A 16,891-nucleotide genomic window follows, 5' to 3' on the forward strand; every position below is an offset into this window, starting at 1 on the left:
CTTCCAGGTCCTGCCAAGAGTGGGTAGGACCTTTGACCACAAACCCTACTGTTTCCCACAAATACCTGTAAAGAGGACAGACTCCACAAACACAGGAAGGCAAAACAAAGATGCCACTGACACGGAGGGAGAAGAGATGACATGCTAGAAGAGGATGAAGCAGTTAGTTGCAGACAACACACTATGTGCAGCAAACAAGCTTTAACCACCACTAGAAAACACCAGTAACTTAGTTGGTAACTTGTGTTCGGACTTAATGATATATAAATAAATACATCAACACCTTTAGCCTTTACAGTATTAATGGATACTACATGCACTATTAATCCCTGAATACCCCACCCACTCCATAAGCAACACTTGGTATGTTACCTTGTGATGTCATCATAAATATAACTGCATGATATATAGCCCCAGTGGCCTAATGGATAAGGCACTGGCCTCCTAAGCCAGGGATTGTGGGTTCAAGTCCCATCTGGGGTGGTTTACAGCAGAGTGGCGCAGCGGAAACATGCTGGGCCCATAAGCCAGAGGTCAATGGATGGAAACCATCCTCTGCTAGCAATATTGGGGGGTGGCAGTAGCTCAATCCATAGGAACCTGGGAACTAGAGGGTCACCTGCTCCAAATATGGAGTGTGAACAAACATCAGTATTTCAGTTTTATTTAGATTGGAATATTCAGAATAAGAGTAAACAGTTTTTAAATACTTTTTATTTATGAACACGGGTCATGGGATGTTTAAAAAGTCAAGGCAAATTTTCCTTACTTAAAGCAGGATATCACACATGGTACATACAATAATCATGTAAAATCTGCCTCACTGGCTAAATGAACACCATTTTTTTCACCAATTCTTTTTTGAAGTTTCATGGAGTAGGTCATCTGTTCTAGCAGTGTTTAACAATACTGACAAACAGACAAGCAGTAGGACAGTTTTTCTGGGCCCAGTATTTGTAATTTTTTATTTGCTGCCAGTAAGATCTTTAGTAGATAGGTATCATCTTTACTTAGTCTGTCAGGGATATGTGCAAGATAAAGGGATGTGAATGCAGTACTAATACTTAAATCCAAAGTTTTTTAAATGATTATTGCTACTTCCTTTTAGAAAATGTGAACAGATGGACAAGACCAGCAAACATACAATTTTTAAAGTCAAATTAATTGAATTTTCTCTAAAAAAAAACTAAAATACTTGGCAGAGGTCCACCACCTGTGTGTATTCATGGTTTTTGAAGCACTTGTGAAGTGAGTGTAGTCATGTGACTTATATACAACTTTTTAATTGGTGGTTCAACCGGAAAAAAGTCTCAACTGTCCAATAAACATGCAGCATGGTCCCGGCTTTGGGCCAATCAGCGATTAGCTTTACAAACCGCACTTGATTAGAATGAGAAGAAACGTTGTCCAGGGCGGTTGGCTGAACTAGCAGCTACAAAGAGCAAGAAACTCAAGAATAATGTTTGTTTGAAAACAACTAACGTAAGATATATCTTCGGTTTGATGCTGTAAGTTTGTATTAGGCGCTGTGGGTTAGCTGTGTGACGTTTTTAAAAAGCGGAAGCGAATGTTATTTGCTACTTTAGCTAACCTGCTAACGGCGAAGCTACGCTAACTTGGCTAGCTTAGTGAGTGGGTCTTTTGTTTTAACCGACGCTAATGTTTGTTTTCAGCGTTGAGGAAATTAGATACTAGTAGCCAACCATTACAGTTAATTTCAGTGTCACGTTGGCAAGTTAAACTTTCTGCAATTTTTCACAACGGGCGGGGCAACCGCCACGCTTTGTGCACGTGCTATGGCTAACCTGCGTGTTTCGCATGCTGCGTCCTTGTACGCAGGCACTGCTGCTCACCGTCATGACTCAGTCTTCACGTTGCAGCAAGGCGAGACTGGATGGAGCTATCTGTCGGTCGGGAAATGGGAACACAAGGTAAGCACACACCCAGCAGGCATGATAGCATCTCAAACACTCCCAGAGAATCAGCGTTGGTGTTAAAAGGAAGGGGAGTGGGTGTGAGAGTGATGAGTTGCACTAATCAATTGGGGTGTTGGTGCAGTGGCATCAATACCCCAATCTGACCCAACCTGAGGACACACTGTGTGCACAGGGGCCATCTGACTCAACCCCTCTACCCTTTTATATATATGTGTTCTGCACAAATATGTACACACAGAATGGGTTTACTAACATGAGATTAAATTGCTTCATTTGCCAAACATTTTATGATTTAGTGAGTTTTCTCTGCATAATATACAATTTGAAAGTTTGCAGTAAGCTGTTAAGTGTTTTGGCCTTGATGAGATTTCTTGTGGGGCTCTGCTGATTGAATCAAAACTGATCTTCCGTGGTTGCATTTCAGTAGACCAAACTGTTTAATAATTAACTCATATTTTGTGTTCAGTTATTTTATTTTTTCTTAAGCGATACAATTGGAAAACTGAACAACAGCTAACCCTGGCCTGATTTATGTTGTTCAAGTGCTTTATTTTCCATTACCTGTATTAATACTGCTTGTCTTCATGTTATTTTATAAGTGTACCATCTGGAAGTGGAAGGATGCTGTGCTGTGGAGTTTCTCAATCATCTCTGTCCCCTTCCCTCAAGCAGGATTGTCAGCTCACTGGTCTGGAAACCAGCTCTTCATTGCTCAAGGTCAGTTTGTTGATGTGCTACTGTCTGCCTAACTATAGGAGTTATTTCCTTCCTTTTTTGTTTTGAAGTAGTCTTCCACAGTGTTATTCATGAGTGTCCTAACATCCACTATACATGGTTAAAAATATCCCCAAGTACCAGCTTGCCTTTGACAAACAGCTTGTGTGTCACCACACTTGTCAGCTAACATATGCTTCATGCTAAATTAAGGATATTGGTCTGATGAGCATATTGGTTATGCCAGTCAATAAAGCAGCCTCCCTTTAAATAACTGAGAACCTGTTTATGCCTGCTATAAACATGTATCTTGAGTGATTGAATACCAAGTGGACAGCCCTACGTCTTTATGTTCATACCTGGTATTAGAATGCGTCTCCACGTTCGTCTCGAGTGACCACTTGTGATCAGATCTCACTTCCCCTCTCTATATGCAAATGAATATGGAGCTAATCATTTCATTTTCCATCATTAGGAGACTACTGCTGCGGGAGTGTGAGCTCTGCACTTGGGACAGTTGGCGAGAGTCTGCCCACAAACAGACAGTCACAGGGCTAACTGTTAGCATCACACAGCTGACATTATCTAACGGTTACTAACAGGTTTAACGACAGAGTCAATCCTGCTGCTGCTGCTGTGTTAACTCGTGCTAAATGAGCAGACGTTGAACTGACAGTTAACAGGAAGAAGAGCAGCTCCAGAGACTGTCCCTCAGCGCTGTGTGTAACCTATGTTACAGCTGTGTAAGTGGTCCTTCAGTGTGGCCCAGGACACATAATTGCACACACTGCTGACTCAAGCCATATGCAGCCCACACCACCTACAAATGTGGTACGAGTAATTGGATCTCAAGATGCGTATGGGGTGCATTCACACATGTACTTAGAGCTGTCCACGTGTGATCTGATCACCCAAGGCTCATGTTAATACCAGGTGAGAACAGGGCCTTAGTTCAATGTAAACATGCTTTTTAAACCTGAAGTTTTATGATGGCACTCCTCGACATTGTAAGTAGCAACAGATCACTCTTTCCATCTAGAGTATTTACTAGGAACATTTTTAGGAAGTCCGAGACCTAACCTGTGCTTCAACTCGGGGAACCGGGGTGAAATTTTGTTCATGGCCGTGCAAATATACCTGCTGTAGGGTTAATGGTGTCCCATAGCTCAGACTTATGGGGCTGAGTTAGCAGTACTGAGCAATGCTGACTTATCAAACTAAATCCTCGAGGCTGTGAGAACTTGTGTACAGCATTCAGTCACGTAGCTTCCCAACTAAAACTTAAAGTGCAGTGGTGAGAGAAACTTCCTATACTGTTGTTTCAGTGTACTAAACCAGAAAAAAAAGGGCACATCAACAGACATATTACCTTCCTGGTGTTTCCTGAATACCGTTCAGAGGTGTCCGTGTGCAATACGTTGCATGTCAAAGCAGCAGTAGTAGTTTTTTAGTTCATTCTAATTTGTTGGATTCTCAGTTCTGCAGTTGTTGTGGAAACAAACAGGAATATGATGATATTGATTCAGATTAAAGTGCTTTGCTATGCGACACTAAATGGTCCTGTTTTATAGTGTTTTAGAAAGGTGGGGTGTGACAATGATGAGTTGCACTATTAGGCAGGTTGCTGATTGCAGTGGCACAGCAGGCCTGTCCTGACAACCTGTGGTGACACCCATTGTGCACAGGGGCCATCTGAGTCTCACCCACACCTGACAGAGAAACAGTGGGCCACTGCTTAAAGGTTTTCTCATCTCTTCCTTTCCTTATATTTGTTTTGCTCTCTCCCTTTTCCAGCCTGAAGATGTGAGAGTTCAAGGACGTGGTTAGGAAGGGTGTTTGAGCCACTGTGAACGTGATGAGCAAAACGTATCCTGCCAGGAAAAGTTTTCCCTTCATACTGGGTGGGAGACCTCAACCTGTGAGCTGGTGAGGATACAGCCTTATTCTGTCAAATTTTGTGTTTTCATAGAGAATAAATCTGTTTTTCTATCCCAGTTTGTCCCCTTCTGTGGATCATCTTATTTAAAAATCACAGCTTCACTCTGAGCTGCCTGAATTTAAAAACTTCCCTACTATTTTCTGACACTTGGAGATTTTTGCAGCTCTTATATTTCACACAAGTGAACCAAACTGTTTATTCTGTTAATTTTTGTAAAACTGTAATATTGTTTAAACAGTTCCTTAATCTTTTAACAAAGCCCTTCTGAAAGCAGTTGGTGGAAGTTAGTGCCCTCCTGGCTCTTTTAAAACAAGTTTATTCTCCAAAAGCCTGTACTTTGGTGTTTTTTCTTTTGCAATCAGAGCAGCTGTGGCCTCATTCCAAAACTTAGCACAATTCATGTAGAGTAATTTTGTCCCCAACTGTTAGTGTTATGAGTATGTTGCAGCATTCAGCCAAGAATATGGCAGCACTTCTTGAATGGAGGAGGAAATTGCCAGAGCTTCACCTTTCTGGGTCTATACCAGAAACTGATCCTTGGCAAACTATAGGATGTATTGAGAGACCTGGGTACATTATCCCCAAAGCCTTTTTTAAACAGAGATTCAGCAATACTGCCATAAAGAAGATCCGCCATTATGCCAGCTTTGCTTTTTTACACTGAACCAACCAACGCCGACATAATACTCACTCACTGTGTAATTTTTACATAGCTGCTGGCATCACTCCCTGGCCCAGTGTGTGTGTAGTCCTGCCATGCCAGTGGTCTGTTTAACATAGACATCAATTTGGCTCTGTTACTACCATAACAGCAGAACAACTCTGTCCCACCATTACATCCTCATACCTTTTTATTTAGAATAGTGAGAGGGAATAGAGGTGTAAACATGTCCTCCTTGAACAGGCTGTGTAAAAGGGATTCGAGATGGCACCATATTCATTCCAAAATATGCTCACTAAACACATACACCAAAAGTTAAGGCCTTTGTGGCTTTGTTATGTGGCCAAGTCATGTCAAAATAATGTGACGGCTTTTTTACCGAGGCAGCACAGGCTGTGATGTCTTTCCAGCACACTAACTTGTTTCCTGCTGTGTTAATAACTTGGTACATCTCGATTCATCATTTAACAGCTCTGTTGGTCACTATTGACCCAGTTAAAGCTGAGGGCCGGCTGTGATCAGTGGCCCACTTGGTTGTTGGACTCTTGAGAGTTTTTGGAAAACAAAAACTGCCCACGATAGCGTTTTTTTTTTCTTGCCATTCTTTTATTTTGTCCTTATTACTTCTATAACTTAATCATTGCCACTACTTTTAAATTTCCCTTGTCCTCTTTCTGTCGTCTTTCCCCCCTCCTTTGTCCCTGCAGGCAGACTCGTGCCCAGAAAACCCTGCTAGCCCCGCAGCAGCAGCCACAGGTCCCAACCTAAGTTCAGCCCGGACCTCCACCTGCTGCACACATTGCCTGTCCTTGATCCTTGAGCTGCAGCAGTCCGACCTGAATTGACCTGACGCTGGGAAACACATTTCCAGTATGTGCGCTTGTACTGAAGGATTCTATATGGCCTTAAACCTTCGTGGTAACTATTAGTAGGGCAGGCTGTTGGTGCTGAACTTTTTTAGATTTTAAAAAGGGGAATTGAGTTATGACTTTGTCAAGATTCTGAAAGGTTATATTAGATAATACAGACGGTTTAGGGTGTCCTTTGGTAATGTACTGAAATTGGTCTGACTTTCTGTAGCAGTTTTAAGGTTCGGTGTCAAGCTACAGACTTGAAAGAATCAGCATGATGAGAATCGATATTGGATCGTCCAAAGTAATGATAAGTTTTAACAGTCCTGCATACTGTAACTGGGGTGTTAGAGCAAACATCAGACTGATAGAGCTCTGCGGGTCTCCTGTGATTTACGATCAGGTTTTGGTAATTAAGCAATGACCCCAGGAACGTTGGGTGTAATGTGAAAATTACATCAGATGATTTTTGTCTCTCTCAGTGATGACTTTTTCCTCTTTTCTAGGCTATCATACTGTCCATCATTGTGACCCAAATACTGCCTCCATTATGTGTTATCCCAGATTCTATCTGGGGACCTGAACACCAGCATGCAGGTTTTCACACAGGTGAGGACATACTTTATTAGAGTTGGAACAAATTGAATATAGAGCTATACTCTGAAGTGAAACAGACAAAACCACTGTAGAAACTGTTTGCAATATTGAGAAATCTCTGTCAACTCAGTCTTGTTGTCAGTATGTTACTCTAAAGAAAGGCCTATCTGTCCTTTCTTTCCTTTTACTGAGCAGATGGGCGATATGTTGGACCAGAACAGCTCGTCAGAAGTGACAGTCAGCCACATCAACAGTGCTGCAGCTGCATGTCATTCACAGCATGAACATCGATGGCCACTGTGTACCTTGGAAAGACCTCATGCAGCTCCACAGCTGTACTGTGGGCTAATTACTGGTGAGCAACACAGGGGAAGTCTAGTTTTGTTTCATTAATCATTAAATAAATTTAGGCTATACAGTCGTCACCACACAAAAAACCATCTCCCAGACACACAGTGCAGTAAATATGCACAAACTCCATCATATATATGTCTAATAATTCTAATGCATTTTTATTTAATGGCACCTTTCATGGCACTCAAGGTCACCCTGCATCACATAAGATCAGTGATCGTCCTTGTCATAGCACCCAACTGTTCAGTAATCCTTTTGAGTCAGAGCAGTCGCGTACATCACAGTAATGGCTTTTACTGAGGCTGTTTTGCAGAGGTGACTGGAATGGGTTGACAGTGTCTGTGGAATCCTCTGAAGGGATTGCACTTTTTGTGATTGCCTTGCATCATCAGAGGCCACAGCTCATCTTAAATATCTGCATATTCTGTCAGCCGGCAGTAGGTCCAGGCTCAGTAATGTGTGCATTTGGGTAAAGTCGGGCCTGGGCAATATGACATGAAATTCATATCATGGTATTCATGTACCTAAGTAATAATAAAAGCAGTGATGTAGTTTAACACCTATGAGCATGATTCTCTACAAGGTAGTCTGTACAAATAGTACCTCCCCTGACAAAGTAGTTAGTGTAACAAGGTCCTGCTAGGTCACAGCTAAACACGAGATATGTTCAGCTGCAACCTTGTTAACAGTGGAATTCACTGCTTGACCGCAGACCCTCAAATATCAGATGTCAGGGTCCTAGACTGATCAATCAGATCACATTTTTGTTAGTGTGTGAGTTAAAACTTCACGTGGTTGCATTAATGCGAGTACGTGATGCAGACTGAAGTATCTAACAATGACAAAGTGACAGCTGACTCATAAATGGGTCTAACGCGTGTTGAATGTGCATCGGCAGGTCTGCGTTTTTAACTACTATTAAGCGACTGTGGGCAGACCACTGCAAGTGGAAACACAAAAATTACAACTTCTGCAATATCTGTTGCCTTATGGTCAATACACAGCTCCGCTCCAATCTCATGGCCTGTCTGTGGCACTGCGGCCTTCAGTGTTGATAGGCTTTTGCTGGTGACAGGTAACCAGTCAGATGGTGCTGTGGACGGGACATTGAGCAAAGCTGCAGAGTGGTGACTGACTGCAGACAGCGAGGCAGCTGCATCAGAGCCAAAGAAGGGCATTTTCAATTTGTTTTTAGGTTATCTGATGTTTTATAAAACGCCACTTTAAATAACGAAAGGAAGAAAAAAAAAGAACAAAAGGTGATGGTGTGGCCAACTGAGAAAGTTGGTTGCACCAGTGGAAAAGTTAGTCTGGAGTCATGGGTGCTTTAAGCAAGGGTACAAAGTAATAACTGTAGATTGATTTTTGCACCAGTACCTGCCTTATTAAACACGTTGGATTTCGGACAGACATTTCTGGATCCTAAAGAATCAGTAAACCTTTTAAACCACTGTTTGTGCTTTTGTCATTTCACTGAATAAAAAAAAGTTTTAAGCCACTTGTGTTTCTCTTTCTTTTGTTTCAGCAGAACAGTTTGAGACAAAGGGAACAGACCAAAAGAAAAACTTGATTGATCCCTGAGTCTTACAACTCTTTTGTTTTTTTCCTAGATAAACTGCTGCCTCCACTACTGGAGAGCTCGATTAGCAGTGTTGAGAAATCGTTAACTGCTTGTAGTTTAATTACTAGTTTTTCCACAATCTGCAGTAGTTGGGCAGCAGTTTAACTACATTTGAATCTCAGTAGCTTTTTCAGTACTTAACTCCTCTGGGTCACGTAGTTTATGTAATTAATTACAAACTGCACAGTATTCTCATGACACTTTTTTGCTCTACAATATGGCACACTGCTGCAGCTCATCAGCCACAGTTGTCATTTAATGGCAGTCACTTTCTATTTGTCTTAAAACACCTCTTAAACCAAGATGTCTGCTGTTGAATACTATGGATTTCCCTAGATGTGTAGCATTTCACTGGCTCCATCCCAACAATTGCTCCTTATCCTCTCCTTCACACTGATTCAGGCTGCCTCTGAGAGGATTGGCCTGCCCTAGTCCCCAAAATGAAGCACACCTACACTTTACTCAGTGCCACTTAAGTTATACCTCTGTGAAACGGTATGAGATTCCTGATTCAGAGACATCCTGCGATGTAGTTTGGATTCAGTTCAACTACTTTCTGGAACTAGTTTTCTTTGACAAGCTGATTTTTGAGAGTAGTTAAGATGTAGTTTAACTTCCTTTTATTGTAGGGTGGGTTGTCGTTTGGTAGACTACAGTTATAATATTGTTTCCCTAACTGATTAGTAGCTGTGGTGTTTGAAATGTCTGTGTCTGCTGTACAGTATGATTTTTACCACCAGGTGGCAGTTGAACATCAGTGTTCCCGCAGTGTGTGGACACTTGCATGTGGCCTGATGTACAGGTGTGTAATAAGGCAACACATTTCTCTGTATTCTGATGCAGAGAGACGAGCGCCTGAAGGCTCCACAGAAACACCGATAGCTCCCACAGGGAAACATCTTGTTGGGTAAAGCTACAACTGTGGTCATAAGCTTTAACTTGCAGGCAAATTCCTTCACCAAACTCATAAATCCCTGTTTTAAATATTTGCATTTTTCTCACACATTATCATAGTCAAGAGGTTTGCCGACCAAAAGCCTGTTTGCTAAGAAAAATATTTCAAATGAAATCCTTTCTGCATGAATATCTTTGATACCCAGCTTATTGAGGATGTGAAAACAAAGCGCCATGCTTATGTGTTTCACAATAATATGCTCTAACACATTTAGATCCAAATGTGTAAGAGTGAATATACTTCACCTGTATCACAGCAATTCAGATTAGTTCTAGTTAGATTTAATTTACCGCAGAGCCTGAGTTTCAGCACATAATCGTACGTCATCCATTCTTTATGCCAGTGCCACTCAAGCACAGCTGACACCATTGTCCTAGTTCATTGTACAACCCACGTGATGATAGACTGAATGCCATTCTTGTATGATTCTCAGTTAATGCAGCGAGTTTACGTGTCCTGTACTTGCTTTGTTTCTTTGTCCCTACCTTTTTCATCCGCTCCTCTCTGTGCTACACTGAATAAAGCGTATTCTAAAGATCAAGCTCTGATTTTACACGGGATATTTTAATACCTGCGTGACAGTTTTGCCCAGAGACAGCAGCAACATTTCAAATGACCTTAAAGGTCTGAGGGCTATATGAGAGCTTACTTGTTGTTCCGTGTGCTTATTATCTCCTCTCCAAAATATGAGAGGAAAGATATTACTCTGGTGGGAGAGGGGGAAAAAAAAGCTAATGCTTGCAGTATAGTGTTATAAACTAGTTCATTCTTCACAGTATTTTTAATCTTTTTAACTGCAGGGAACACTTATTAAAATGTTGTGCAACTTTACCACATTCTGCAAAGAGAGATTAGATTTTATTATGAACATGAAACAATGTAGATTAATTCTGTATTCAAGTGAAAGTCTGCCGTGAAGGGCACTCTGTGAGTTCATTTGATGTAAAACAAGAGACAGATCAATTATTCATCTAGTTAATTGTGAACTGACACCAGATTTCTCTCACAGCTGTGCAGCAAAGGTTGCATAGTCTTGTTTATGGTAGAGATAGAACTGGGTAATATGTTGATATATATCTGTCATGATACCAGACTGGATATCGCCTTAGATTTTCCATATCGTAATATCCAAAGTGTTGTATTTTGCTGGTTTTATGATGTAATTTTCTGTAATTGCCACTGTTCTAGTTGCCTTTACTCCATAGTCATTATATCCACATTACTGATGATTATAAAAAGTCTCATTGTGTAGATATTTTCTGAAAGCACCAACGGTCAACCCTACAATATCGATATTTGGTGAAAAATTTCATGTAATTTGTTTCTCTCCATATCCCCCAGCCCTAGCAGAGCGTTGTCATTAACTTTAGAGATCACAAAGCACCATGGGAGTCATTTTTAGCACTTGATTCCCAGCCATTGTCAATACAGTCGTCGTTTTTCACCCGAACCCGTCAACATCAACCGAGCTGTCTGTCAGGCTGTGTCACAGAGCTGAACAATGCCCTCCTCCTGGGCACCTCTCCTGTCAGACTAAAACCTGACTGTATTAGACTGTAGTCTGACACCACTGCTATAGCAACCATGGAGCAGCAGGCTGTACAGTGTGTATGTGTGTTGACAGGAGGAGGTGGTTATGTCAGCCGTGGTGAAATGTTTTGTTCAAAGATGTTTCAGTCTCCTGTACTCTGAGTGAAATCTGGGTTGTAATGTGAGGTATGGTCTGTTCTCGGAGGTGTTCTTTCAGTCCTGTTTTCCCTCTGGCTGTCTGAGGAGAGAGGATCCTCCTCTCCTCCCTCCCTTCCTTCCCTCTTTACCTTCTTCTCTTCTTCATTTCTGCTGCAGTTGAGACAGCTGTTCTCATTTACACTTTGCAGTATGTTTGATTCTCAGGGAGCAACAAATTAATTGTCTTCAATTTTCATCATTTTGTTTTTATATCTGCTGCGGTTCAGGGCAAGACATCACGGTGCTTTACAAAATGAATGGACCATAGCGTATTTTATTGCCCGACAAAGTTCTGGAATAATTTAAAATTGTTGAACAGCATTGGAGTAATAGTCCATTGGTGGCTAAGTAGAAGTCCCACATTCAAAATCCTTAAGTGCAAGTAAGCAAGTGTCAGATGTTATTTCATATCAAAGTAAAAACACTGACAAGACATAGGGACTGTGGCTCAGGAGGTAGAGTTTGTCATCGACTATCGGAAGACTGGTGGTTTGATCCCCGGCTTCTCCCCATCCTTCCTCAGTCCATGTGTCCCAAACTGCTCCCAGTGGCTGTGCTACCAGCAAAGGGATGAATGTGGCATGTTGTGTAAAGGCACTCACGTGGTCTGAAGGCTAGAAAGGCTCTATACACATGCATTTTCATTTACCATCCACAGAGCTGAAACTACAGATTATTTTCTTTGTCGATTAATCTCCATAAAGACAGAAAATTGTGAATAATACAGCTCGCCGTAGGAGGACATATTTGAATCACTCGTGTTGCTCCAGCAACAGACTGAAACCCAAACATATTCAGAGTACAAGGATGGAAAACAAAGAAAGAGAGCAAATACTCGCATCCACATTAACAGCTTAAAAAATGATGCAAATGATTGATCAGTCATTATTGTCGACAGGAAATTCTTTGTCAGATCGACTAATTGATTAACCAACTACTTGTGTCAGTGCTTATTTTGAATGACAGGATTAAGTTTCCATATTGGGCAGAGACTGTTTTGTCTTATGGCGTTTTCACTCTTTTCACCAGGTCAGTCGAAGAACAAAAAGGAAAGAAAGGAGACTTTAAAAAAGGAAGAAACGAAAGTGATAACAGGTTTTATCTCATGCTGAATATAAAGTCTGGATAGGCAACATAATCAGAAACCTAAGCTGTCAGATAAATGTAGTTGTAAAAGAGTACAATATGTCCCGCTGAAATGTAGTGTAGGAAAAGTGTAGTCTCCCAACCTGATGTATTGAATCTGAACTACTTACACTTTAACAGAATGTTAACTCCCAAATCAAAAATACATATTTTTCCTCTTACCTGTAGATTGTTTCAGTATGAGTTGCAGAGTGTTTGAGATATTAGCCATAGAGATGTCTGCCTTCTCTTGAATATAATGGAGTTTTATGAGCACCACAAGCCAAGTGCCATCAAATACATTTAGAAGAACTCAGCAGTAATGTCTCTCTCCAGAAATCATGACCCGCTTACTTAAAATAATCCACAGACCTTTGAATCCAGGGTGGGGGGTTCAAACCTTGAGGTGGGGGAGCCCCGCTGTGCCTGTGAGTTTGCATGTTCTCCCCGTGTTAGCGTGGGTTTTTCTCTGGGTTTTCCGGCTTCCTCCCAACGTCCAAAGACTTGTGGTTCAGGTTTATTGGTCGAAGATGTGAATGTGAGTGTGAATGGTTGTCTCTATGTGTCAGCCCTGTGATAGTCTGGTGACCTGACCAGGGTGTACCCTGTTCATCGCCCAGTGTCATCTGGGATAGGCTCCAGCCCCCCACACTAGAGATGCACTGATCCAGCTTTTTCAGTTTCGATACCGATCGCGATGCTGTGGCTTTGAGTATCAGCCGATACCGACTCGGTACCATGGTTGACCTAAAAAGCTACATACCTTTACACGTAGAACAGGAAAGACTAGAGGCATCAGGCACTGATGACTACACAGTTCTTTCCTAAGATAAAATGAAAGAAGATGAAACAGATTAATTGAATGATGAACTATTTATTTTGAACAAAAATAAACAATTGTGCAACAGCAGTTGAAATAGTGTGAAATACCTCCACACATGACGTATGACGTAGCTCATGTCGCAATAGATTTAAAGGGAAAGGATCGCCTCAGGTATAGGTAGCATTTTCTGATACCCGATCCATCTATTTTGATGATATCGGAGCCGATATTCGATCCAGATATAGGATCGGTGCATCCCTATCCCACACGACTCCTACCAGGATAATCGGTTATGTAAAATGAAATTAATGAATCTTTGCGCGAGCCTCTCGTTCATGAGTAGATGCATGCTTCCTTCTGCACCATGATACGGTTGGCGGGTGTATTTCGTTAAAAATATAATAGTTCCAACATAATACTGCTCACAACAAGGTCTGTGGATTTTCTCGAGTAACTGGATCATGATTTGTGGAGAGAGACTTTGCTGTTGAGTTTTTGACATGTATTTTTTAGCGCTTTGAGCACCACAAGCCGAGTGCCATCTGGTTCCATTATATTGGAGAGTAGGCAGACATCTCTACGGCCAGTATCTTCAGCACTCAGCAACTCACACCAAAACAATTGAGATAGATAGCACTACAGGTAAGGGTGAACTGTCCCCTTCAACATTTCAGCCCAAGATGGACTGAGGGAATATGGGTTTCAGAGATGTGGAAGGAATACAATGTTGGCACTCATGAATGCATTACAGTAATGCAGCAGAGCTTTGTCTAATTTCATGTGTCTGCTTTGGACTTTATGGTAATAAATGTTGAAATTTGTAGTGAAGCTGTGCACTTCTGTGCTCTTGAATCTGCCACAGTTCAGCTCCAACCCACACATCATTTGGATACAGATAATCTTTTCTCAAGATTTCAAAAGGAATTTTAACATTAGGCAGCAAAGACTTTTGCAATTAAGATCCATAATAGAAATCCCTAATGGTGAACATTAAAAATGTATTCATCTACTTTCCAATTGATAATGGCTTGTTTTACATTGTGCACTAACTGTATGCACACTGCACAGAACATCTTGGATAACCCCGGCTGGCAGTTCAATTTATAAAAATCTTCATTCACAGAATATATACTCTTTACCAGGAAATAAAAGTAATCAAAACTTAATCTGAATCTAAATTGCAGTAAACATAATTTCAAAACTATACCAGAGAAGTAGTGCATGAAATGGTGTTATCTAAAGACTTGACACCTCACACCTACACATTTAATACTTCACAAGTGAAACCTTCAGTCACATTTAGACCATTGAAACAAGCTGAATTCAACATAAACATGTTTTTGTCCTTTGACCGACAGAATCTGACAGTTTAGTAGCCGAAAAATCCCTGTGGGTGTTCACATGTAAGATTTGTTGTTTCTCATTTGGCATTGTATTTATATTGGCTGTTGGGGGAGCTGCTCATCTCACTGAATATGTCCATTTAATATCACTGAGGATGGACATGTAACAAGAGGAACAAGCATTCATAGTTGCTTTCACACATGCCCACGAGGGATTTAAAATAGGGCTTCTTTTTCCTCTGCCGTCTCTCGTCTCATTTCCCTCTGTCCCCACAGAAAACTGTGACTCGCGGCTGTGATTGACAGGAGTGCACAGAGTGATCATAGAGGACTGATCAACTAGACTTTGTGACCGCAGGCAGCTCTGGTTTTACTTTTAACTGAACTCACCAGGGAGTCAAGGAACATCCAGCTGCCTACAGATGTTTCCTGAGTATCAGGGAGTAAAAAATATGTCCAACACCTGAGAGGGAGAGAGAAGCTGAGATGGGGGCATCTCTTAAAAGAGATAAATACATCTGTGCGCCTGAGGAGGCTGTCGTGCGAGTGTGCAGGTCCAGAGGGAACTGCACCTTTCACAGTGCTTTGAACACAGCAAAATTTGTAGTGCTTTGTTGTTGTTCTGCAATTGCTGAATTAATCTAACCCAGAATACAAACTATGAATGTTTCATCAGGTAACTACAAAGCCTTAACTTTAGCTTCAGCACAATGTTCCTGCCGTATGCAGCATTGAACATCATTTGAGCTCAGTGATTGAATGTTTCTAATCATGATACTTCTTGGGATCGGTTTACTGCTCCACCTACGGTTTTATAAACACAGGCTTTTACCGTTTGACTTTGTTTTAAATCAAAGAACCAAACATTTTCATTTGCAACACAGTTGCTCATCTTTTGCAGCAGAGTTCTATGTCCTAGACTTTAAAATGTCTTGTCACTTCACATTGTCTGTGCACAAAACTGATGTGACTTTACTTCCAGGAACGCCCGACACCTGGAAATATCTCCTCTTACTTCACAACTCTGTGGCCACAGCAGTTTTTTCCTTTTAATCACTGATGCAGAAGACTACTCATGTCCACTCATGTCGGACAGCTGCACTGTTCTCACAACACAACTTTCCGTCTTGTAATCAGGAGTCTTGAAGTTGTTGTGGTTTTCACAAAACATGACCGACTGGCGACGGGGGGGTTAGACACAACAAGATCTTTTACCAGTAGAAATCGAGCATGTCTGGTTTCCAATCTGTTTTGTCGCAAAAACACGTGACAAGTGACGCAGGAAATGACGTAATGCCACACTTTGAAGAAAATTTGACATAGTGACCAAACCATGTAACGATACCCTTAAAAGACTTTTTCCATAGACTTAAATTAGAAAATAGACGACTATAAATCGATGGACAAACACCCAGGAAATGACTTGCTCACTATCTGGATTTGATCCATTTGCTCCGACAACTTTTCGAAAGTCTAGATGAGCTGCATGATTAAATCATTTTATATCCATTGAAGTTAGGGGACGGCTAAACCAGAAGTGGTCACTTGGCCAGCGATAGTCTAGAGCGCTTGCTTTGTGGGCCCACTGATGTGAAAGATCCGGGTAATTTTAGACCTGATAAGTCAAACTTTTGTGGCATCATGTGCCACTGATCAGTTTTCATAGGGCATAGGAGTGTGTGAGACAGGACTTTTTCTTCCATGAACAGATGTCTGCCAGAAACAATCGCCTTAAGTTGTTGCTCGGGTCCAAGCAATCTACAGAACTTTTGTAATTATCATGATGGTGAGGTTGTTGCCACATGCGTTCACAAAATACGCATCTTGAATATTTATGGCCTGCTTTGTTTAGGTGCACCAACAACTTTGGTCCATGTTGCAAATGAAACACATGCAAAAAATTTCCCTATGTTACAGGTGACCTTTCCCCCAGGTTTCCCTTCAACGCTGTCACTAGCAGTAGCTCACCGACAAAGTCTCCGAGCGGTCCACATATTTAGCCTGCTAGATTTTTTGGGACACTTGTCTGAAGCATTGGTGAGCCTCTCGGCTCGTGTTTTTGAACATTTCACACATAACGCCCGAGCGCTGATACACGAGCACTGAGCCAACACTGATTTGTCTCTGATCTGGGGCTTCTGTTGGGGGCTCCAAAAACTGTATAGTGTGAACCAGGCCTAAGGCAGTCTGTCAGAAAGTTGTGACCAACTGCACTCGAATCATCCTCGTTTTTCTTTTGAACG

The 16,891-nt window shown here is 41.5% G+C and overlaps 1 long non-coding RNA gene and 3 other non-coding genes across 6 annotated transcripts; all 4 read left to right on the forward strand.

Moving 5' to 3' along the window:
• Positions 1-410: 410 nt before the first annotated feature.
• On the forward strand, positions 411-483 carry trnar-ccu (transfer RNA arginine (anticodon CCU)). Its single transcript has one exon. It is a non-coding gene; the product is annotated as a tRNA-Arg (tRNA).
• An 889-nt stretch (positions 484-1,372) lies between these two features.
• LOC126395775 (uncharacterized) lies at positions 1,373-8,551 on the forward strand. 3 transcript variants are annotated; one of them, XR_007570492.1, is made up of 7 exons: positions 1,373-1,482; positions 1,867-1,931; positions 2,537-2,654; positions 4,446-4,577; positions 5,959-6,121; positions 6,609-6,711; positions 6,895-8,551. It is a non-coding gene; the product is annotated as an uncharacterized LOC126395775 (long non-coding RNA). The 3 variants fall into 3 exon arrangements; XR_007570491.1 differs by having other exon boundaries at positions 1,379-1,508; positions 1,840-1,931; XR_007570489.1 differs by having other exon boundaries at positions 1,388-1,482; positions 1,840-1,931.
• On the forward strand, positions 2,014-2,126 carry LOC126396637 (small nucleolar RNA SNORD67). The gene has a single exon (XR_007570585.1). It is a non-coding gene; the product is annotated as a small nucleolar RNA SNORD67 (small nucleolar RNA).
• LOC126396643 (small nucleolar RNA SNORD67) lies at positions 4,241-4,353 on the forward strand. The gene has a single exon (XR_007570586.1). It is a non-coding gene; the product is annotated as a small nucleolar RNA SNORD67 (small nucleolar RNA).
• Positions 8,552-16,891: the final 8,340 nt, after the last annotated feature.

This window comes from Epinephelus moara, chromosome 1 (genome assembly GCF_006386435.1).
Source record: "Epinephelus moara isolate mb chromosome 1, YSFRI_EMoa_1.0, whole genome shotgun sequence".
Taxonomy (NCBI): domain Eukaryota; kingdom Metazoa; phylum Chordata; class Actinopteri; order Perciformes; family Serranidae; genus Epinephelus; species Epinephelus moara.